The sequence below is a fragment of the Megascapheus bottae genome, chromosome 14 (genome assembly GCF_031878675.1).
Source record: "Megascapheus bottae isolate mThoBot1 chromosome 14, mThoBot2.hap1, whole genome shotgun sequence".
Taxonomy (NCBI): Eukaryota; Metazoa; Chordata; class Mammalia; order Rodentia; family Geomyidae; genus Megascapheus; species Megascapheus bottae.
In genome coordinates, this window is record NC_143522.1 from 32,656,764 (window position 1) to 32,679,475 (window position 22,712).

Here is a 22,712-nt window from a genome sequence, read left to right on the forward strand (position 1 = left end):
ACTGGGTCTCACACAGTAATACACGGCCGAGTCCTCGGCCATTAGCCTGCTCAGCTCCATGTGGGCTGTGCTGGAGGAGGGGTCTGCAGTCAAGGTGACCTTGCCCTGGAACTTCTGAGAGTATTTAGTTTCACCATCTTCAGGGTCAATCCTTCCAATCCACTCAAGGCCCTGTCCTGACTTCTGCTTCACCCAGCTCATATAGTAGTCTGTAAAGGTGAATCCAGAAGTCCTGCAGGACAACTTGGCTGAGTCTCCAGGCCTCTTCACTTCAGACCCAGGCTGCTCCAGCTGGACCTGGGAGTGGACACTGGAGAAGAGAGGGAGGACGTGAAATCTCTAGTTAGGGTCTGGACCCTCCGAGGCCTGGTCCTGGACAGTGGCTCACCTGTAGCTGCTGCCCTCAAGAAGAGGAAGCTCCAGCTCAGGTCCATGCTGGGCTCTGGGCTCTGGTGAGCTTGACAGGAGAGCTGGCTGCAGGCTGCGGAGGGAAAGAGCCCTGTCTATATTGCCCACCTCAGAGCTGCTTATTTGCACATTCATGAGGCAGGGTCACATAGTCAGCTCAAGGCTGGAAGCAGGTGAGAAGGAAGAGGGACTGTGGCATGCCCTCTCATGGGCTGTCTGCTGTGACCACACTGAAGATGGGAGCCAGGGGAGCTGGTTGGTGAAGAACTCAGGGTTTCCCAGCCTCTCTCAGGAATGAGTGCTTTAAATATGGGGGAATCTCATTCCCATGTTCACAAAACAGAACTTTGTCTAGTGCTCATGGCATTCAAAGAAATAAAAACTAAGTTCCTTAGAAAAGACAGACAAATTAATTATTCCTTAGGCAATATGTCAAAAATAAAAGGGAAGTGAATGAAACACAATCAGAGGCCATAATAGGGTATGCTGAATAAGGAAAAAATATCCAAAATTTGTGAAGAAATACTCCCCAAACCTTTCTCAAATAAGCTGTGATAATGTAATGAATGTGCAGATTCTTTCAGTATTTGTCCACAGGTCCTCAAGTTTTCCCAGTGTTTGTGGTTGATGTGCTCAATATCCTCACCTCCCTCTGAGCACAGCCAGCCCTGCCTCACACTCAGCCCAGGCCTCTGCACCAGGTCCAGCTCTGCAGCTGAGCTGGGTGGGTCCTGAGTCCTGGAGTCCACCTGCCCTGCAGGGAGGCCCTGTCTTTGCTCACAGGGCATTTCCTCAGGAATCCCCAGACAAGCCAATGGCTCTGCCCTGCATGGACTCAGCTCCTCTCTTGGAGCAGTGAATTGTCCTCAATAACCAGGCTGTTCTTTCTGCACAGAGACCACAAACAAGCAATGCCTGCACAAGGATTCTTCTCTGCAGTAAGGCAGGGATTGAAAGAAGCCAGTGGAGCTGGGGATGTGGAGAGGTCACTCTTGCCTCCTTTAGGCTTCATCCTTCCTCATGCAGATCACAGCAGACCACTGTGTGTGCAGGCAGTGGGGCTCAGGCCTGCTCCTGTCAGCCCTTCATAGGATGGGTGTGGGCAAAGTCAAGACTGCAGGTCCATCCCCATCCTGCGTCTCTACTCTGCAGGATCCACACCAACCCTTCTGAGTAGTGACTGCTTTGGTCAGAAGAACACAGGTAAATGTGATGACAGCCCCTGCCCTGGGCAGGGCCTGCACTGAGGTTTTCTGTTCTCCAGCATCTGGGATTCCCGTGGGTTCCATGCAGAATCGGCTCAGTCTCTCTCCAGAGGCTCCAGGTCCCTGCAGCCAGCACTGCCCCCTTAAGCATGGAAGGTTCTTTCTGGACCCACAGAGGGGCCAGGTGCTGTCCTCACAGCCCAGAGCTGACACAGGGCTCAGAGGTGGGGTCTGCACAATGGGTTGCTAGGTGCTGGATCAAACACCAGATCCTATACAGACTCTGGGAACTGTGTACATGTTGGGGTGCAGTCCAGGCTGCTTGTGGAGGCTTCTCCTTGGGATGGAGGGACTGGGCTGAGATCCGGTAAGTCGTGGAGAAGCAGAGTCCAGCTCCATCCACAGTGTGAGGTCAGCAATGTGGACACCTCACGCCATTTCCAGTCTGATGTGGCAAACGTTGTGGGGTCAGCAGGACTGCACGTGTGAGTTTTCAATCCCAGAACAATAGGGTCCCATATTTTCTCCACTGATGCATTGCCGTCCTTATTCCACAGTGGAGCCAGGCAACACCTGTGTGATCTCATCCTTTCTTACACAAAGACATCTGCTCCCCCTCCATGACATGTCACAGTGGAGAATGCTGAGATCAGTGACTCAGCCTCTGCGCCCTGGCTCTGACTCATCTGCACAGAACAATCCCTGCACATCCACCTCCTTGTCCTGAGTCAGGAGCTTCTTGAATCCTGCACTCCACACTGTGTGCTCTGCTGAAGAGAGATTGCACCTCACACTCCAGCATGGCTTCTGGCTGGGGATGCGGGGATGAAAACTTACAAACTGTTCAGTTTGGCTGTCATTAAACCACCATCCTCTATATGTCACCATCCTGAATACCTAGCAGGACAGGCATGAACACATATCTTCAATGCAGTAATTTATAGAAACTGACGTTCACTCGTGATGAGTGCTCATCTTCAATATTTAGTTCTTGGTAGGCAATGGTGATGAGATTCTGTGCATCTGTGATTTTAATAATTACATTCAATGAGATAGACACACAGCAGGTCACCCAGCCCACTTCTTCCACGTGTCAGTGTGCCGGGGATGTCAGCATGTGAGTAGCTCTCTTCCAGATGGAGGCAGTGCTGGCCTCTGTAAAGACTGCGTCCCACTCATCAGACCACACAGACAGAGCTGATGACCAGGTGTCAAAGTCTGTGCAGTGCCTGCCTGAGTCTTCATTCTGTGTCTATGGCAAGAGCAGCCATTCTAGTCTAGACCCATGCCCAGGGCCTGACTACCACACACAAAGTGAAGTGATGCCAGGGCTGGAGCTGAGTGGACCAAGAAGGGCAGAGAGGCCTGGGAATAGAGGGAGGGTGGGGAGGGCTCACACCTGCAGCTCCATGCTTTTAAGTGTGATATTTAGTGTCGTTATGAAGGAAGACTAATTGAAATCCTAGCCTTCATTGTTACTGTGGGAAGCCTGCACTGGGATAGGAAAGGGCAGCCAAGCTTGACTTATGAAGAGAAAGACCATGGGATGTGGAGACAGGAAAGGCCTCTGCATCCCTTCTGTGCAGGAGAAGGGGGAGGGGTCTGCACCCCAGAGAGTGAAGTCCAGGCCCTGTCCAGCTCCCAGCCTGGGAGCCCTGTGCTGGGCGGGTTCCGGGCGCCCCCTGCTGGAGCTGAGCACCCCAGCCTTGGCCTCTGCATCCCTGAGTTTCACTCCCAGTCTCACAGGGCTGTGTCCTCATGTCCCAGCTGCTCAGGCCCAGAATCTCCTTGTCTTCCAGGATTCAAGCGCTGGGTTCTATTCACTCTGTGCTTCCTCCACTGCAGATCCCACCCAGCCACTCTGGGCCATTCCTGGAGGTTGTGGGACTCAGTTCACAGCATAGCTGGCTGTAGAGACAGAGGCAGAGTAGGAGATGGACAGGGTCTGTGGGGCTTCACCAGGCCAGGTCTAGATTCCTGCAGCTGCACCTGGACTGGTGTCTTGGGGGCAAGAATAACGTTCATCATACACATCACAAATCCATGCCAGTCACTATGTTTAGTTCCAGGTCCAGGACCAGCTGCAGTTCCAGTTTTCCTGGGTTTGTCACTTTCCCCTTTGTAACAGTGTCCTTTAACATCTCTTATCATAAGTTCTCTCTCCTCTCCTGGAGTCGAGTGAATGATATTTGGACTCTAGTCTCATCATATTATAAAATAACTCCAAATATATCAGTGATTTTCATATAAGAGTTGAATCTTTAAAACTGGTAAAGAAAAAACAGGGAAAAGGTTCGTGATGGTATCTGAGGCAATAACTTCCATTCCAGAATCTTCAAAGCTTGAAAAAGAATGCAGAATGCACTAGCAAGAGTTCATTAACTCATGAGCTCTGCACAGACGAGAGGAGAATGAACAAAGTGAAAGGACAGGACATAGATTCAGAGTGAGAATTTACAGGTCATATATCTGGTTATAAATATATGCAGATTTCAAAAGAAGTTAACTTCATCGAAAGAAAAGAAAATTAAAATGTGTTGACAATGTCAAAAGATATTTTCCAAGGAACAGAGGTGCCCAAACCTCTGGAAAATGCTATAGATTTTTATCAGTGATGTAAATTACTTTAAAAACAAGACGTCTAGTCCCCTGTTTTTATCTTAAAAAAGACAAAACTTAGGATATGTGGGGCTACCACCATATTAGATCGGCTGTGCCTGTCTTAGTTGTCACCAAGCTCATTAGTCTTCTTACCCGACATGGGATCACAAAGTCCTTTTTACTTGGCTCCTGTCTTAGGCTAATAGCTGGAACTTTCCTGTCTTTGACTACCAGCCGTCCATTTAAGCAAACCAGACTTGAGGGGATGCACCTACTTCCATGGGAGCAAACGCCTGTCGCATTAGCATTCATTTTTGGCATTGGCTTTGTATTATTTTAGGCAAGCAATAGTAGATATATTACAATTACAGCGCATAAAAACAAATCCAAACTGATCAATCCTGCCCATCTTTGATCAAGTCCTAAAATAGTCTCTAGTAAAGATAACCAGTCACCTAAAGTTCAACATGTATCTGATTAACAATAATTATTTGTGTACATAGAGAAATCATCAAGTTGTCAAACTAAACATTAGACAGATTAATCGCTCAACTGAAAATGTTATATGGAGTTCCATCAAGCAAAATCTGGAACAAGCAGATACACAAAAGGTGCTCATCACCGGCTCCAGAATATTCAATTGTTCTTACAATAAATCAATTCATTGATCAAGCTTAACAATTCCAGTCCTCACATGCTGATCAATGGCTTCTGAGATCTACAGCGCAGTATTCAAAGCATCTCCGTAGACACTACACTGGCAAGGGCAATCCTCGTGGCAGTAACGGCAGCTACAGATGTGGCAATGGCCACCACCACGGTCAGGAAAATACCAAAGTCTCTTTTACTGATGAGCTGGAAAGCATTCTCCTCTGCCTGTACAGGCACTGGTATATACTGAGGGGCTCTGACTACAATAGCCAGAGAAAACACGGAAGCATTCCAACATTAACTAAGAAAACAACATTACTAATAGAGATTGAAACCAATAGAAAAACAAAGACTATCACCCAAGCAAACTGTATCATAGCAAAGCAATGGAAGAACTGGAAATACTGAAGAAGTATTGGTTAGAGGAAGTGGCCAAGACTGTGCAGGTCCCAGCAGCGTGATCGTGATCCTCAAGGCGACGTTGATAGGGTCGTCACTGCCACATGGATCCACTCGGGGAACTGCACTCGTAGAAGAGTCTTCATCTTGACCAACCTGCTTCCGAGGAGTCTCCACCGTCTGATGTATCCGTCTCTCCGGCACCCAAATGGGACTGTCAGCATCCTGTGGAAAAACACAAACTCTTCCTCGCCCCCACATGAGGACAGGGTCTGGTCCTTTCCAGTTTCCAGAGAGAATATCTTTCCACAATACTAAAGCTCTATGACTTCTAGAAGGATTAAAATGTCCATCTCCTGCAGAACGTCCTTCAGCATCAAGAGCTAGAAAGTTTAAAGTAAAAACAGCTATAGCAAGTCTATCCTGGAGAGTCTTCCAATCTCCCCCTTTTTGCTTTAAACTACTGTTCAAAAATGACTCTGGTCCCTTCATTTTAGGGGGGTTATGAGCAAAGATCCATTTTCTGTAACTTCTTCAAGCTGACTCAGTGGTGTTGTCTCTATATTTTGCCAGGGACCCTAAAAAGCTTTAGCCTGTTTTCAACCCTTCTGAACCCGAGCACTGGCTTTCTAAATCACTACCACTTAATTCTTTCTCTCTCAAGTATTTTCCAAGCGTCTCTGGGCTTCTTCTCACTTGTTCTTAAGCTGTTTCTTTGGGTGAAAGTAAGCACTCCTGAGTAAGTTGTCACATAGGAAATGTTCCTCGGGGGAGGTCTCTCTGTTTCAGTGCTTTCTCCAAATCTAATTTATGTAGATCCCATTGTGGCACATTAAGAAGCCCTTCCTTTAAAACCAAGGACTTACTTTGCTATCATATCCACATAAGCCTCAACTGTGGCTTCTTTTAGTGTACTACTATTAGCTTTAAGTAAATCTTTTTGTAACTCTCACCATTCAGTTCTTAGAAACATCTGAACCCATCATTCTGGCTGTTTTTTTTTTTTTTAATCAAAACTCCTTTCACACACACATTCGCGGTCGTTCCAGTGTGAACCCATTTGGTTCTATTCTAAAATATCCTCGCCCTTACACTGCTCTGGCCAGAGACTGCCGCGAGGTTCCTCCCTACCATGCCCGAAGTGACCTGCGCTTTGGAGGTGATCTGGGAATACTCTGTTACAATCATTTACTATTAAAACACCTAGCTGCTTCTGCTGTGCTTGCCTGTCCGCTTTGACACAGCTCCAGCTTCTTTTGGGGTTGCCTTCTTTATGGGTTTTTTCAGGTTTTTCTGGTTTTCAGTTTTTTCTTTAGCCTTAGCTTTGGGAGAAGTTTTTAGTTTTTCTTTTTAAGCACTCTCGTGCCCTTTTGTGCTGCTTTTGTGCCCCTTTAATGCCTCTTTTATGCCCCACATTGGGCGCCAGTATGTCGGGGTCCTTCGTCCCCAGTCCCTCGCCACTAGTAGGAGGGATGGGGAAAAACACACCCCGCCTAGGCCAAGCCACGAGAGGAGAGACCCACTGTCCTTCCGCACTCAGCCTTCCTTCCCCGGAGCACAAGCAGACTCGCCACACAGCTTCATCAAGGCAGGAAGATCCCTCTCTCTATTCCCCAAATCCCTCCTCCTTATATTGGGTGAAGGAGCCTATCAGTATACAAGTTGGACAGGACAAAGAGGTCCACGTGTTTTATCCCTACTACAAGCCTCAGCAGAAAGTTATTAGACATGGTGTTATTTGGCCCCCAACAGTCTAGAGTAATGGACCATGTGTGTAATCTTAGTGATCTCCTCATGCAGCTTCACTCTGGACAATTAGTTTGAGCAGAGCTAAGACATTTTTCTAGATGTCATCTTCATCATAACCAGGCAATAGCAGAACTAGAGATGAGTCTCTAGAGGCATGGTGCCAGCCCAACAGACACAAGAACCATAAAGTGAGAACTCTAGTCTAACAAAAGACTAAACACCACACCACACAATACTGCTCTCACCAGTTAGAATGACTGTGATAACTGAGCAGTGATGGAGTTCACCGTACATAACTACCTTTCTTCATCGCCATGTTCCTTGATTAAATACTAAATTTCCTCAAATGCTGACTTGAACTCTGGACCTGGAGTGCACCTGCTCTCCACTGAATTTTCAGATGGTAACCAACACAGCCATGTTAGTCATGTTAACATCCCTGACATAAGGGTTCATTCAGAACACTCTGGCAGATCATCTGCTTCCTGCGTCCTGCTGTCCTATTGGACAGCCCTGCGAGGCATCTCCACAGAGCCACCGCCTCCTCCTGGACTCCTCAGGGGTCTGAGGAAGGCAGCTCCTGAGCCAACTCCTGGGTTCCTAAGCAGGACAAAGCCATCGTCCTATTGGTACAGAAGACTTGTTTCCCATCCCGAGCCTGACCTGCCTTCCCTAGCGTTGAGAACTCAGGCTGATCACCATCCCCACTCTCCCACACAGGTGGACACTTCTGCTTGAGCCAGTCCATGGCCCCCCACTCACCCAGGGCCCCCCATAGCCTCCTGCCCCAAGGGAAATCAACAGGGCCTGCTCAAGAGTCTCTGAACACTTGTGCCAATGAAATGTCTTCACATTAGTGTGAAGATAAACTTCCAGACAAGCAGTGTGCTCTCAGATTGTGTAGATCACAACAACGAGTTGTGTGTGTCTATTTTCCAAGTCAGCAAATATCAGGTGATCTGACACCCACTGTGGAAGTAGCCATGAGAGTTCACTGTGTAGGGAGGGTACATAATGTGTGTGTATGTTGCTCCTCTCTGGGGCAGCAACACGGGAACGGGGAGGGACACACAGGGCCAGCCTGTAGTCCCCCGGGAGCCGAGTGAGATGGTAAGTGTCGAAGACCTAGCCCTCCCCCGATCACCGGGGAAGAAAAAACCACGCTGAGTCAGAAGCAGTGTTAACCATGAAAGCGCATCAGATCTCTCTGCTGATCTCTACTGATCTCTCAGATGCTCTCCTCTCTTTATTGCCTCAGACAATTAGTTATATAGTGTTAGGGTAGGAGAAGGTGGGCACTGGGAAGCTAGCCAATAGGAAAAGGGCCTCTGTGCTACCACTAAGGGTCTGGGTGGGGCTTTCAGGTACTGGGCAGGACAGGTGCAGGAAAGCGCGCGATACTTGAGCTGCTGGGAGACCTGCGAAACTGCGGGGGGTTCAATCGAGTCACGTACACAGAGATGCCTTAAGAGAGGTATGCAAAAGACCGAATGCCTGGACAAAGCCCTTTAATTGCAGCTGAGCCAGAATCAGGCCTCAGAGATGTAGGCTAGGCCCCAACATGTGTATATACACACACACACACACATATATATATATACTCCCTGTCTCTATCTATTTTTATGTACACGATTTAACCATATAAGATGATGAATTACATGAGTTCTTGAGTATATTATATTTAATTCATGATAATTAGCTTTATTTTTGCACTGGCCTCACAATGTGTATATGTGTACTAAAATTTTGTTCTGTAATTTTGATCATAGAGTATTTTAATTTTAAGTTCATTTCATGAATATAAACGAACGAACAGTTGAACTACAGCCACTCAGAAGGAAGCATCTTTAGAAACCACACAAGCAGGCCACCATCTCTAAGGTGCAGTGGTCACAGCTGCTCCTCCTGTCTCTGTCAGCATCACCTTTGCTGTGAATCCACCATCCCACACCCCGGGGTCAAAACCCATCTGATCGGCAGGGCCTTTACAGGACAGAAGAGGCTCACACAGCTCCATTAAATGTTTCCTGCTAGAAATGTGATCTGCAGTGTCTTCAAATAGACATGAGGGTGAGTGAAGAATGGAAAAGTTACTTGGCACCAGTGACTCATGCTTGCAAACCTAGATATACAGGAGGCTGCGATCTCAGGATCGCAGGACAAAGCCAACCCAGGCCTGAAGGTCTTCACGACTCTAATCTCCAATGAGCCATCAGTGAACCAGAAGTGGTGCTGTGGCTCAAGTGGAGAGCACTAGCCTTGAGCAGAGGAGCTCAGGGACAATGCCTAGGCCCAGAGTCCAATCCCCAGGACCCAGGTAAAAAAAAGAAAAGCCTCCATGAGTTGAGCATTTGCTTGATTTACAAGAGATCTTGAGAGTGAAGTGGTAGATTGGGGTTTGGTAATGGAGGCAAAACTGCTGAGACCAGGTGATTTACATGCCAATGTGCCTAACCAGAAACACGCTACTTTTCCTCTCATGATGGGGTGAGGTGAAGAAGGATCTCCATAGTAATTTTAACCTTGAGAGAAAAAAGAGAAGATGGCAGAGAACCACAGGGAGGGAGGACAGAGGACCTGGGGCTCAGGGACGGAGGACCACCTGGGAATTGACCTTCCTGCACCAGGACTCTTTTGTAGGTGACTCAACCTGAGGTCACGACTCACGGACCCCTGGACACTGTCATAGACCTCACCATCCATCAGCCCATCTTCCTGCCTCCTACATGATGGGAGGGTTGGGTGACGCCATGACAGTCTGTGCAGAGCCAATCAGCTCTATCTCCACTTCACATTGTGTTCTCTCATTCTTGTCACATGTCCATTTTCATTTCCTGGTTCATCCTTGCAGGAGGACAAGGGCAGGGCATGGACAGTGAAGCCCGAGCAGTCCCTTCCTACTTTCTACAGGAGGACAAGCCACATCTCCTCCTCAGGACGAGCTGTCAGGTGGTGTGGTGGGGTGCACTGCGTCAGAAGCTGCATTTTCTGGTTGAACAAACAGGAAAGGGGGTGTGAAAATTAGTATTGTCCAGTGAGAAAATGAATCTGCTGCAAGAAGACAGCTGGACCAGGCCTGTGTCTGATGGGCCTATCCAGAGGAGGAGGAGGGGAGCCTGGGGCCTGCCAGGATGTGAGCATCCCTGAGTCAGGGCTGGACCCTCCCCAGCTTTTCACAGCCAGAGTTCAGTCTGTCCTCATCTGGGAAACCCCTGAGAGCCTGTCCTGAATGTGAGGGAAGAACTCACCAGGGACCCTGAGCCTCCTCAGGACCGGACTATGGAGACCAGGCAGAGTCACCTCAGCCCTTAAGAGTGAGCCCTGTGCTTGACTCCTGTGGTCAGGAGTGCAGTGTTTCCATGAGGAGGGAAGCAGATTTCTGTGTGTTCAGTGACAGCCCAGGTGAGTAGAGACACAGATGTGGAGGGTCCTGGGAAGCTGGGGAGATGTGGAGGAGCCAGGCACCAGGAGACATCTCCTCCTCACCCCTGCAGCTGATCAGGGCCCAGCGCCCCCTGCTGGCCCTGAGCCCTGCTTAGAAGTTTGTGTCTGGGCTGCCACTCAGCTCCTCTCACTGTGTCTCTTGCACAGTAATACAGGGCGGAGTCCTCTGTTCTCAGGCTGTTCATTTGCAGATGCAGCGTGTTTTTATTGTTGTCTCTGGAGATGATGAAGCGGCCCTTAACAGACTCTGCATAGTAGGTGCTACCACCATTTCCATTAATTCCTGCAACCCATTCAAGGCCTTTCTCTGGAGACTGGCGGATCCAGTTCATCCAGTAACTACTGAAGGTGAATCCGGAGGCTGCACAGGAGAGTCTCAGGGACCCCCCAGGCTGCACCAAGCCTCCCCCAGACTCCACCAGCTGCACCTCACACTGGACACCTGCAAACACAGACAATCCTGGTCAGGCATGCTCACACTCACCACTCTTCCTCCACCAGCTCCACTCACACACTCAGGGTCTCTGCTTCCCCATCAATCACCTTTGATCATAGCCACCAGGAAAACCCAGCGCAGGCCCAGCTCCATGGTGAGTGGTGTGTGTCAGTCACTGGATGGACTCCAGCTCACAGAGCTTCAGGGCAGGGCTGGCTGGTTTTCACGAGCAGAGGGACGTCCCATTTGCATGGCCTCTGCTATAAAGCCAGCTGTGGGGCAGGAGTCTCAGAGATGGAGCTCCAGAGCAGAGGTGACTGTGCTGGGGGAGTTTGGTGACCATGGCCACCTTCAGTCAATCATGACACCTTGACCTTGTGCTGTGGTTCTCACTGTAGCTGCATCTCCATGGGAGCCTGAGGCAGGAGTGGAGAACTTGGAGACTTGTGTGGGTGCAGAGGGGATACACACGTCCTCTCACTGTGCCATTGTGCCTGGTGACCATTCTGCTCAACATTTATGAAGTAAAAAATAATCTTTATGTACAATAAGTATGATATCTCCTTGTAAACAAGCAAATTGTATAATAGTTATGAAAGTTTGTCCACATCTGCTGGATTTCCCATGGTGTTAAATTCACCCCTAATCCTGGTCCTGCACACATCAAGTCGAGGTCATCAGGTCCTGCTGTGGTTCCGGGAGAATGGTGGTCATCTGGAGAGGATGCAGAGCCTCCTTCCTGTGCTGAGACCATGAGAGGCTCTGCTGCACTTGACTTCATTCTCACACGACACCAAGAGAGTCAGGGTTCACACAGTTGATTTATGGTGGATCGCATCATTCATCACAGTATAGGTGTCTTTCTAGATTTTGTCATTATTGGGTATTTATTACCCAATAATGTATTGTGATATGTATTGTGCATTTGGAATAACTTTTCTAAATGCAACCTGTACAATAAAGTCTTCCTCGGTAGAAAGTGATTTGGTAAGTATGGAGCATTAGGAAGCTCCCCTCCCCCAGCAGAGCCAAGCAGTGAACACATTTCTTCCTGACCTGTTTCCTGTCACACTCTGTAACCCTTCCTCTGTTTTTTCTTCTTCCTGTCCTTCCTCCACAGAGACTATGACCTTCAGTTAGCAGATGACTGGAAAATAAGTCAACTGGTGAAATTTATGGGCACAGAAGGACAAGATCATGTGTGTGTGTATTCCTAATTAAAATCAGTTAGTGTGTCTGACTTTATTTTGATAAACACTATTTTATATGATAGAGCACATGCTCCTTGTGACTTTGGGTTCCTTTCCTGAGAATTCCTGCTTTGGTCTCACTGTGTGTGAACACACTGCTGGCAGATCATGTCATCCATGGCTACAGAACATCTTCTCCTCAGCACAGGGCCCGTCCTCCATGACTGATCCTACAGCAGCCTCAAGACAAGGCTCAGACATTCAGAAGCCACAATCGATGTCACTTCTTCCACAGCATGGCGCTGTCCCACTCTCAAAACCTCAGAAAACATCCTCCTCTGTCCACCAGCACAGCGCTGTCCAAGTCTCTGAACCCCAGAAACACCATCTCTCCAGCAGCATGGCGGGTGCCTGTGAGGTGCACTATGAGAATTAGCTTCATTAGACAATGGTTCACAGTGACTGCACACAGTGAAGCTTGGTGCTGTACAGAAGTGGGCGGCAGTGTCCTCACTGGACCCGGTGGTGACAATGACATGTGCCACTTATGGGTGGGGATGGGAGGGAGAAACCGGGAGAGAGCCAGGGAATGTTTCACATTGTCCAGAATGTAATGTACTCTATATCTATCTCATGCACTTTTAACTCCTCTGTGCATCACATTTATAATAACAATAAATAATTTTGGAATTGCTGACAATCTAAAAACATAAACAATTAATAATTAGGTTTGAATCAATAGAGGCCGAAAAACTGTACCATTCCATTTAAATTTTTGAAAATCTTCTCAGGACCTGAAATAATCACAAACCTCAGAAGTGTTCACGCTTGTCCTGAGAAGATCCTCCCCTGTCCTCATAACCATGGTGCAGGGGGGGGGGGCATCCCTGGACTCTGTGGAGTAAACACACTTGACCTGTTGGCAGGTAGAAGTCAGCAGGGCCTCACACAAGGTTCAGTGCATGTCTCCTCATTTATTTAGTTATTACTTTACTAATACAGTTGCTGATTAGGACAGATAAATATCAAGACGTCACTGTATTATATTAGGTACAAATATGGTTTTCTTTATATTTAGAAGGACAACTAGATTTTTTCTAGGATATTAAGGATTCCTTTTTTTGTAAAAATGTTACATTCCGCCCTTCATTGTTTTACAATGATCAACACAGAAGTCTCATCTACAGTGCTCAGCTTGTGCTATGGGATCCAGAGCCTCCTGACCTGGAGTTTTCTCCTTCAGATGAGGTCACATCCGTCTCTGCATGGACTCAGGAATGGATGTGTCCTGGTGAGAGGATTGATTTGACTTCATATTCAAAAAAATTGTCTATGGGGAAATGTGAAATCCTGGAAATCCTGTTCCTGAAGTCTGTGTAGTTCACACAGCAGTGAGTGCTCAGCTTGCACAGTGACAGTGTCCACGAATGAGCACAGAGACCTGGTCACAAGCCCAGAGGCTCCATCCTCAGGAATCCCCACCTCTGTCCTGGTGGAGGAAACCCCAGGACAGACGGACACAGCAAGGCCAGTTCCTCAAGCACAGGGTAGGTTGTCAGGCCAGTCCTGACCCAAACTTCTGGTGTCCACTTCCATTTCCCCTTGGATGAAAGCAAGAGGTCCTGGTCAGTGAGGACTGAGCAGTTCCAGCCACCTTTCCCAGGGCACCGTAGGCTGAGCTCTAGTTTATGGCCAACCCAGTGTTTTACAACTTGACAATCCCAGATTACATCTGGTTGTTGGACAAAGAGTAAAGGATATTCTGATAACAAGAAACACTAAGGAAGACAAAGACTTCATGTCAATAATTCTATTGCTTCAATACTGAATCCCTGTGCACAGTGGTATGAGAGGGAAGACTGGAATATTTGAGATCTGGGAGGTTAAGTAAGCTCTTCTCTGTGTCTCCCCTTAATGATCTCTCTCTGTCTCTCTTTCCCTGTCTCTGTCTGTCTCTGTCTGTCTCTGTCTGTCTCTGTCTCTGTCTCTCTCTCTCTGTCTCTCTCCCTCTCTGTCTGTCTCTGTCTCTGTCTCTGTCTCTCTCTCTCTCTCTCTCTCTCTCTCTCTCTCTCTCTCTCTCTCTCTCTCTCTCTCTCTTCATCTCTCTTTTCCCATGTTTGACACTTTTATTTTTCTGGTGGTGTGTTATGTTTTTCCCGGATCAGGTTCCATAGAGTGATTTTACACTTTACTGCTATGCAGTTGGAATCACAGGAAATGGTCAGCACATCCAGATTAGTGACTGAGATGGGTTCTCATTAAGGTTATGTCTCACCTACCCTCCAGAAGTAACCATTTTGCTCTCCCTCTCCCAAGTATCTATGATCACAGGCTTCAGTCATTATATCAGGACTTTTCCCTCTTGTTCATAGAATGAACTCCAGCTCTGTGAATCCTGGAATCTGTGCCCTGAGTCTCATGGAATCACCAGGTCCCCTGATTTCTTCAGGATCCAACTCATGTGACCACCGCAGAGACATGATTGCTTCCCAAGTGACACTGTGTCACTTTAATAGTCACCAGTCAAGATGAGAGCCATCACAGGAGATGCAGGTGATAAGTGGGGGAGGAATCCTGTGACCACTGCTGGGCCCAGAGGCAGCACAGACACCAGGAGCCCAGGCCTGGCTCAGCTCTGCTCTGCTCCCAGGCTGACCTGGCTACAAGCTGTGCCGAGCGCCCCCTGCTGGTCCCGAGCGCCCCTGCAGGGAGGTTTGTGTCTGGGCCTGCACTGCACTTCCTGCACTGTGTCTAGCGCAGGAATAGATGGCTGTGTCCTCCACTCTCAGGCTGCTCATCTGCAGGTAAAGTGTGCTCTTGCCGTTGTCCCTGGAGGTGGTGAAGCGGCCCTTCACGGAGTCTGCGTAGTATATGTTACTACTCCAGATGGATGAAATCTACTCTAGGCCCTTCCCTGGAGCCTGGCAGATCCAGCTCATCGAGCAACTTCCAATGTTGAATCCGGAGGCTGCACAGGAGAGTCTCAGGGACCCCTCAGGCTGCACCAAGCCTCCCCCAGACTCCACCAGCTGCACCTCACACTGGACACCTGCAAACACAGACAATCCTGGTCAGGCATGCTCACACTCACCACTGTTCCTCCACCAGCTCCACTCACACACTCAGGGGCTCTGCTTCCCCATCAATCACCTTTGAACACAGCCACCAGGAAAACCCAGCGCAGGCCCAGCTCCATGGTGAGTGGTGTGTGTCAGTCACTGGATGGACTCCAGCTCACAGAGCTTCAGGGCAGGGCTGGCTGGTTTTCATGAGCAGAGGGACGTCCCATTTGCATGGCCTCTGCTATAAAGCCAGCTGTGGGGCAGGAGTCTCAGAGATGGAGCTCCAGAGCAGAGGTGACTGTGCTGGGGGAGCTTGGTGACCATGGTCACCTTCAGTCAATCATGACACCTTGACCTTGTGCTGTGGTTCTCACTGTAGCTGCATCTCCATGGGAGACTGAGGCAGGAGTGGAGAACTTTGAGACTTGTGTGGGGTGCAGAGGGGATAAACATGTCCTTTCACTATGCCATTGTGCCTGGTGAGCATTGTGCTTAGCATATATGAACTGAAAACAAAAAATATCAGACAAGATGAATGGTATCTACTTGTAAACAAGCAAGTTGTGTAACAGTTATGAACGTTTCTGCACATCTGGTGGATTTCCCATGGTGTTAAATTCTCCCCTAATCCTGGTCCTACACACATCAAGTCGAGGTCATCAGGTCCTGGTGTGGATCCAGGAGAATGGTGGTCATCTGGAGAGGCTGCAGAGCCTCCTTCCTGTGCTGAGACCATGTGAGGCTCTGCTGCACTTGACTTCAATCTGATAAGACACCAGGAGAACCAGGGTTCAGGCACGTGATTTGTGGTGGATCACACCATTCATCATAGTGTAGGTGTCTTCGTTGTTTTTCTCATCTCTGTGTAGTTAGTATTTGTAGTTATATCATATGTATTGTTTGTTTGTAATAATTTCGGTGTGTGACAATATATAAAATAAATTCTTCATAGGTGGAAGGTGATATCGTAAATGTGGACAAATAAGAAACTCCTCCTCAATAGCACAGCCAAGCAGGGAACACATGTCTTCCTGACCTGTTTCCTGTCATGCTCTGTAATCCTTCCTCTGTCTTTACCTCTTCCTGTCCTCCCTCCAGACAGTTCTCTTCTTCTGCTTGTAAGATTTGCTAAGGGTCTGTCAATTGTATTATCTCCTTCAGAGAAACAACTCTTTGTTTTGTTGGTTCTTTCTATGATGTTTCTTGGACTCTCATTCATTTAATTCAGATCGAATTTTAATAATTCTTGTGTTTCTTTCTACTGGATTAGGGTTTGGTTTGGTGCTCTTTTTCTAAGAGTTTGAGGCGCTTCGTTAAATTATTTGTTTGAAATTTCTCCAATTTGTTGATGTAGGCACTCAAAGTGATGGATTTTCCACAGAAAACTGATATTTTATGTACTTCTTTTTGTGAAATACCATAAACTGTTGAATTTCTGATCTCTTCAGTGACCCACTGGTGATGCAACAATGTGTTGTTCAATCTCTATGAGTTACAGGGTTTCCTTGGTGGAGATTGGTGTTGTGTTCCAGCTTTACACCATTCTGGTCTGAGAGAATGGTGGGGATAATTTCAGAGCTTCTGAATTTGCACAGGTTTGCTTTGTGCCCTAAGATGTGATCTACTTGGAGAATGTTCCATGTGCTCTGGATAGAAGGTGTATTTTGGTGTTGCTGGGTGGAATAGTCTGTAGATGTCTGTTAGGTAGAGTTGGTCTCCGAAACTGTTGAGTTTTAAGGTTTGTCTGTTGAGTTTTTTTTATTTTATTTTTTTTTTGCCATTACTGGGCTAGAACTCAGTGCCTAAGTATTGTCCTTGGACTTTGTCAAGGCAAGTCTCTACCACTTGAGCCTCAGTACCACTTCCAGCTTTTTTTTCTATGTATATGGTATCAAGGAATTGAACCCAGATCTTCGTGCATGGTAGGCAAGCACTCTACTACTAGGCCACACTCCCGGCCCCCTCTCTGTTGAGTTTTTGTCTTGTTGATCTGTTCAGAAGTGACAGTGCTGTGGTAAAGTCACCAACGATGACTGTGTCTGCATGTTTGTGTGTTTCCAATGTAAGAAAGGTTTGTCTGATGATATTGGGGGCTCTGGAGTTTGGTGTGTGGATATTTAGGTTGTTTATATCATCCAGAAAAAGACATCCCTTGAATAGTGTGCAGTAGCCTTCTTTGTCTCTTCTCACTAATTTTAGTTTGAAGTCTATTTTATCACATATAAGAATGGTGACTCAAGGCTGTTTAGTGGGGTCATTTGCTTGATGGATTTTATTCCAGCTTTTCACTTTCAGAATACATGTTTTTGTCAGCAAGATATGTCTCATGAAGACAGCAGAAAAGGTGGATCTTGGTTTTTGATTCAACTGGTGTATTTGCTGATTTTCTTGATTTTTCCCTTTTTTTCTGGCTGTCCATAGAGATAGATATTTGCTCTCCCCATTAGAATGACTATTATAACAAATATAAGAGATCATAATGATGATGTGGTCTTGCAGAAGGGTAAGTTGGGTATGCTCTTAATCAGTGAAGAAATTGAAAGACCCCTTGGCAATACAACCATAGATTGGGGATGGGATGGTGGGGCAAACCTGCCCAAAACTCGAGATTTATATACAAAATGTGTACAAAGCCTAACATTTTACTTTACATGATGATATGATGAGGAGGACACTAACCTGTAACTTTAACCTTGAGATAAGGGAGGAAAGGGTGGCAGAGAACCCTCAGAAGAGGGAGGAGAGAGGACCTGGGCTCGGGAAGAGAGGTCCACAGAGAACCCTGAGCCTCTTCAGGACCTGACCATGGAGACCAGGCAGAGTCACCTCAGCCCTTAAGAGTGAGCCCTGTGCTTGACTCCTGTGGTCAGGAGTGCAGTGTTTCCATGAGGAGGGAAGCAGAGCACTGTGTGTTCAGTGACAGCCCAGGTGAGTGGAGACACAGATGTGGAGGGTCCTGGGAAGCTGGGGAGATGTGGAGGAGCCAGGCACCAGGAGACATCTCCTCCTCACCCCTGCAGCTGATCAGGGCCCAGCGCCCCCTGCTGGCCCTGAGCCCTGCTTAGAAGTTTGTGTCTGGGCTGCCACTCAGCTCCTCTCACTGTGCCTGCTGCACAGTAATACAGGGCGGAGTCCTCTGTTCTCAGGCATTCATTTGCAGATGCAGGGTGTTTTTATTGTTGTCTCTAGAGATGGTGAAGCTGCCCCTCACAGAGTCTACATAGTAGGTGCTACCACCATTTCCATTGATATTTGTAACCCATTCAAGGCCTTTCTCTGGAGACTGGCGGATCCAGTGCATGTAGTAACTACTGAAGGTGAATCCAGAGGCTGCAGAGGAGAGTCTCAGGGACCCCCCAGGCTGCACCAAGCCTCCCCCAGACTCCACCAGCTGCACCTCACACTGGACACCTGCAAACACAGACAATCCTGGTCAGGCATGCTCACACTCACCACTCTTCCTCCACCAGCTCCACTCACACACTCAGGGTCTCTGCTTCCCCATCAATCACCTTTGAACACAGCCACCAGGAAAACCCAGCGCAGGCCCAGCTCCATGGTGAGTGGTGTGTGTCAGTCACTGGATGGACTCCAGCTCACAGAGCTTCAGGGCAGGGCTGGCTGGTTTTCATGAGCAGAGGGACGTCCCATTTGCATGGCCTCTGCTATAAAGCCAGCTGTGGGGCAGGAGTCTCAGAGATGGAGCTCCAGAGCAGAGGTGACTGTGCTGGGGGAGTTTGGTGACCATGGTCACCTTCAGTCAATCATGACACCTTGACCTTGTGCTGTGGTTCTCCCTGTAGCTGCCTCTCCATGGGAGCCTGAGGCAGGAGTGGAGAACGTTGAGACTTGTGTGGGTTCAGAGGGGATAAACATGTCCTCTCACTGTGTCATTGTGCCTGGTGACATTCTGCTCAACATTTATGAATTGTAAAATAATCTTAATGTACAAGATGAATGGTATCTCCTTGTAAATGAGCAAAATGTAATACCATTATGAAAGCTTCTCCACATCTGCTGGATTTCCCACGGTGTTAAATGCTTCCCTGATCCTGGTCCTGCACACATCAAGTCGAGGTCCTCAGGTCCTGGTGTGGTTCAGGAGAATGGTGGTCATCTGGAGAGGATGCAGAGCCTCCTTCCTGTGCTGAGACCATGTGAGGCTCTGCTGTACTTGACTTCATTATCACAAGAGACCAGGGGAACTGGACGTCCTCATAACCATACATGTCATAAAACAAAATATTCATAGTTTCTCTGTGTCAGTTTTTTTGACTTTACTCAACATTTAACCTTGTTCCAGTGTGAGGTGTAAATACACAGAATCTAAGAAATAAGAAGTGTGAAATATTTAGTTGGTTTTCCCTCCTGTGTGAACACAGTCCTTTCTCCATGCTTCTCCTTGTGTCAAGCTCTGTGTTCCTTATGCACCCAGTCGTGGATTTGCTTCCTCAGGGATGATTTCTGGCAAGAGCTCAGTTTGAACTCTGTGACCTCATCAAAACTAATTTTAATTTTTTTGTTTGTCACAGGCTTGAGCTCCCTACCTGGGCATTGTCCCTGACCTCTTCACCTCAAGGCTACCACCCTACCCCTTGATCCACAGCCCCACTTCAGGTTTTCTAGACATTAATTTGTGATAAGAGTCTCATGGACTCTCCTGCCTGGGCTGGCTTTGAACCTTGGTCTTCAGTGCCAGCCTCCTGAGTAGGTAGGATTACAGGTGTAAGCCATTGTATCTGGCCTAATTTTAATTTTTAATAAACTTGATACAGGGTGTCACAGTTATGTGCTAGTAAGATTGATTTCCTCCTTTCTTCCTTCCTTCCTTCCTTCCTTCCTTCCTTCGTTGCTTCCTTCTTTCCTTCCTTCCTTCCTTGCTTCTTTCCTTCCCTCCCTCAATTCCTTCCTTCCCTCCCTGCTTTCCATCTCTCCTTTGAATTTCTTTCTACCTCAGTCTTGTCTTTCCTTCCTTCCTTCTTTCGTTCCTTTCTTCTTTTTATGTTTTACTATACCTTTTTTTTTCTACTTCATTGGTTCTGGAGCTTGAACTCTGGGCCTGGGCATGCTCTGTCTCTGAGCTCTTCAGCTCTAGGCTACCACTGAACCAGTTTAGTCACAGGTCCACTTACGGGTTTCTGGTTGTTAATTGGAAATAAGTGTCACACATACTTCTGTGCCCTGAGTTGACTTTGAACCATGATCCTCAGATCCCAGCCCCTGGAGTAGCTAGGATTATGGTCATGATCCACCTGCCCCAGGATTTCTTTCTTCATACCTTTTCTCTCTCTTTCTGTTTTTCTATCTGCCTTCCTTCTTTCTTTCTGCCATTCTTTCTGCCCTTCCTTCCTTCTTTCCTTCCTTCCTTCCTTCCTTCCTTCCTTCCTTCCTTCCTTCCTTCCTTCCTTTCTCTCTCTGTTTCTTTCTCTCTTCCTTTCTTTCATGCCATCTCTATTTCTCTCATTCTCTTTTCCTTCCATTCTTCTTTCCTTCCTTACTCCCTTTCTTTTCTTCTTATTTTCTTTCTATCTTTCTTTTCTATTGTTATTTTGTATTTTCTGTCCTTCCCTCTGTCTTTCTTTCACTCTTTTTTTTTATGATTTTTGGTTGCTCATGGAATTTGAACTCCGGGACTGGGAGCTTCCCCTTAGCTCTTCAGCTCAAGGCTACCTACCCATTCAACCACAGCTCCACAACCATATTTCTAGTGGTTAACAGGAGATAAGAGTCTCACAAACTTTAGTGCCCTCCCCTCTCTCTCTTCCCTCCCTTGAGCCAATAATAGTCAGAATCTCCATTCTTAAGATATGCTCATACCATCTACTACATAAGGAACTCTAGTATTTGTCATTCCCCTTTTTGTAGAGCAAGTATTTAAGACAATTCTTTCCAGATCCTCTCTTATCCATAGAAACAATTTTTTTCTTTTCTCAACTCCTCTCCCAGAATCTTTACTAACCTTTCTCTATTTTTCATTGACTATAGTCCTCATTTACATTTGTACCTCTCACCTCTAGGCTTTTCAGCACTAGATGGAAAATTCCCTTCACCCATCCAGAGTCAAGGTAATGGCTGTAAAACCTAGGGGACTTGGAACTTAGCACAGGTAGAATGTCCCATCACCAAGGGTTTAGCTCCAGTCCTCTCAGGAAGCAGTTGTGGGTGGTGGTGGAATCAGTCAGGACAGAATGTGTAGCAGCAGCCTCATCTCTCAGCAGTTCCCATGGCATGTGACACCTTCGGCTGGGTCTCCTGCAAATGTCTGCACAGACTGGTTAAAGGAGCTTAACCTAACGCCCGACTTTGGTGAATTCTCCCAATGATTCCAGGTTGCTTTACCTGAGCACACTCATTTTTGCAGGCTGGCACCCCACTGATTTTTAGGACATTAGAGGGTTGAGATTCAAAAGAAATAACAGGGTAACAACTTGTAGTAACCAGATTTCCTTTAAATGAGGCTGGGATTCCCTAGACAGCTATAGAAGACTTGAACCTGTAGCCATTTCCCACAAGTGCAGTCTCCTTTCTCGCATATCTGCTACAACTGTTTCCCATGCCTCTAACTTATTCTAACTTATTTTCCAAAAATGACTCTGGTCCCTTCATATAAGGGGGTTGATGGGCAAAGATCCATCTTCTGTAACTTCTTCAAGGTGACTCAGGGACGTTGTCTCTATACCTAGCCTGGGACCCTAAAAGCTTAGCCTATTTTACCAAGAGGTTGCCAAGATTCCATATCAGTAGCAATATTTTACTCCAAATGGGAGATCATATAAAACATTTAACAACTGCATAAACCTTTTCTTTGGCTACAGCAATGTAGTTTAATTAGCACCCATCTACAAAGGCATTTTCTTGATTATCTGGGGATCTTAAGCTCTGTGACCCTAACAAGTCTTCAATTATCAGTGTAGACCTAAACAGATCAATAGGGACACAGCCTCAGGTCCACGAGCTTTCCTGAATTCTGTGGCTGGTGTCAAATCAGACGTTGCTCAGTTAGAGCTTTGTGCAAACCCAGGGTTCAGGATTGTACACTACCTATTATTACAGATGACTGACAAGTTCCTGCCCAGTTATGGAGGAAATGGACATGGACATTAGTAAGGCATGCTTACAAACTATTCTATGACCTCCTGGCTCTGATTAATTTTGAATGGCCAAGCACAAGTGACTCTAGGATCTGACACCATAAGCAGTGGCTTACTGCATCTGGATGATTCATTTCTTTTGTCCCAGTAGTGTCTTTCCACACAGGGATTAATGTCCCATTTGCTCTCTACTTGGTGGGTTTCTGGACTTGCACTCAGGGCCTGAGTGCTGTCCCTCAACTCTCCAGCTCAAGGCTAGCACTCTGCCACTTTGAGCTCCAAAGCAACTCTGCCTCACTAGCACTCTGCTACTAAATTAGACACCACAGTCTCACAGGGACTTTGCTTTGCCCCGGCCAGATCAGAACTACAGTTTTCAGATCAATGATTCCTACAAAAGGCCACTTTACTCCAATTAGAAGCAACAAGGAGGTCAATTCAAAAATAGTCTCTAAGCATGATCTTACCTGGAACTT

General features: G+C 47.2%; 2 pseudogenes; both read right to left on the bottom strand.

Moving 5' to 3' along the window:
• Nucleotides 1-14,743: 14,743 nt before the first annotated feature.
• On the bottom strand, nt 14,744-15,279 carry LOC150054998 (immunoglobulin heavy variable 3-21 pseudogene; annotated as a pseudogene).
• A 3,008-nt stretch (nt 15,280-18,287) lies between these two features.
• LOC150054999 (immunoglobulin heavy variable 3-23 pseudogene) lies at nt 18,288-18,703 on the bottom strand (annotated as a pseudogene).
• Nucleotides 18,704-22,712: the final 4,009 nt, after the last annotated feature.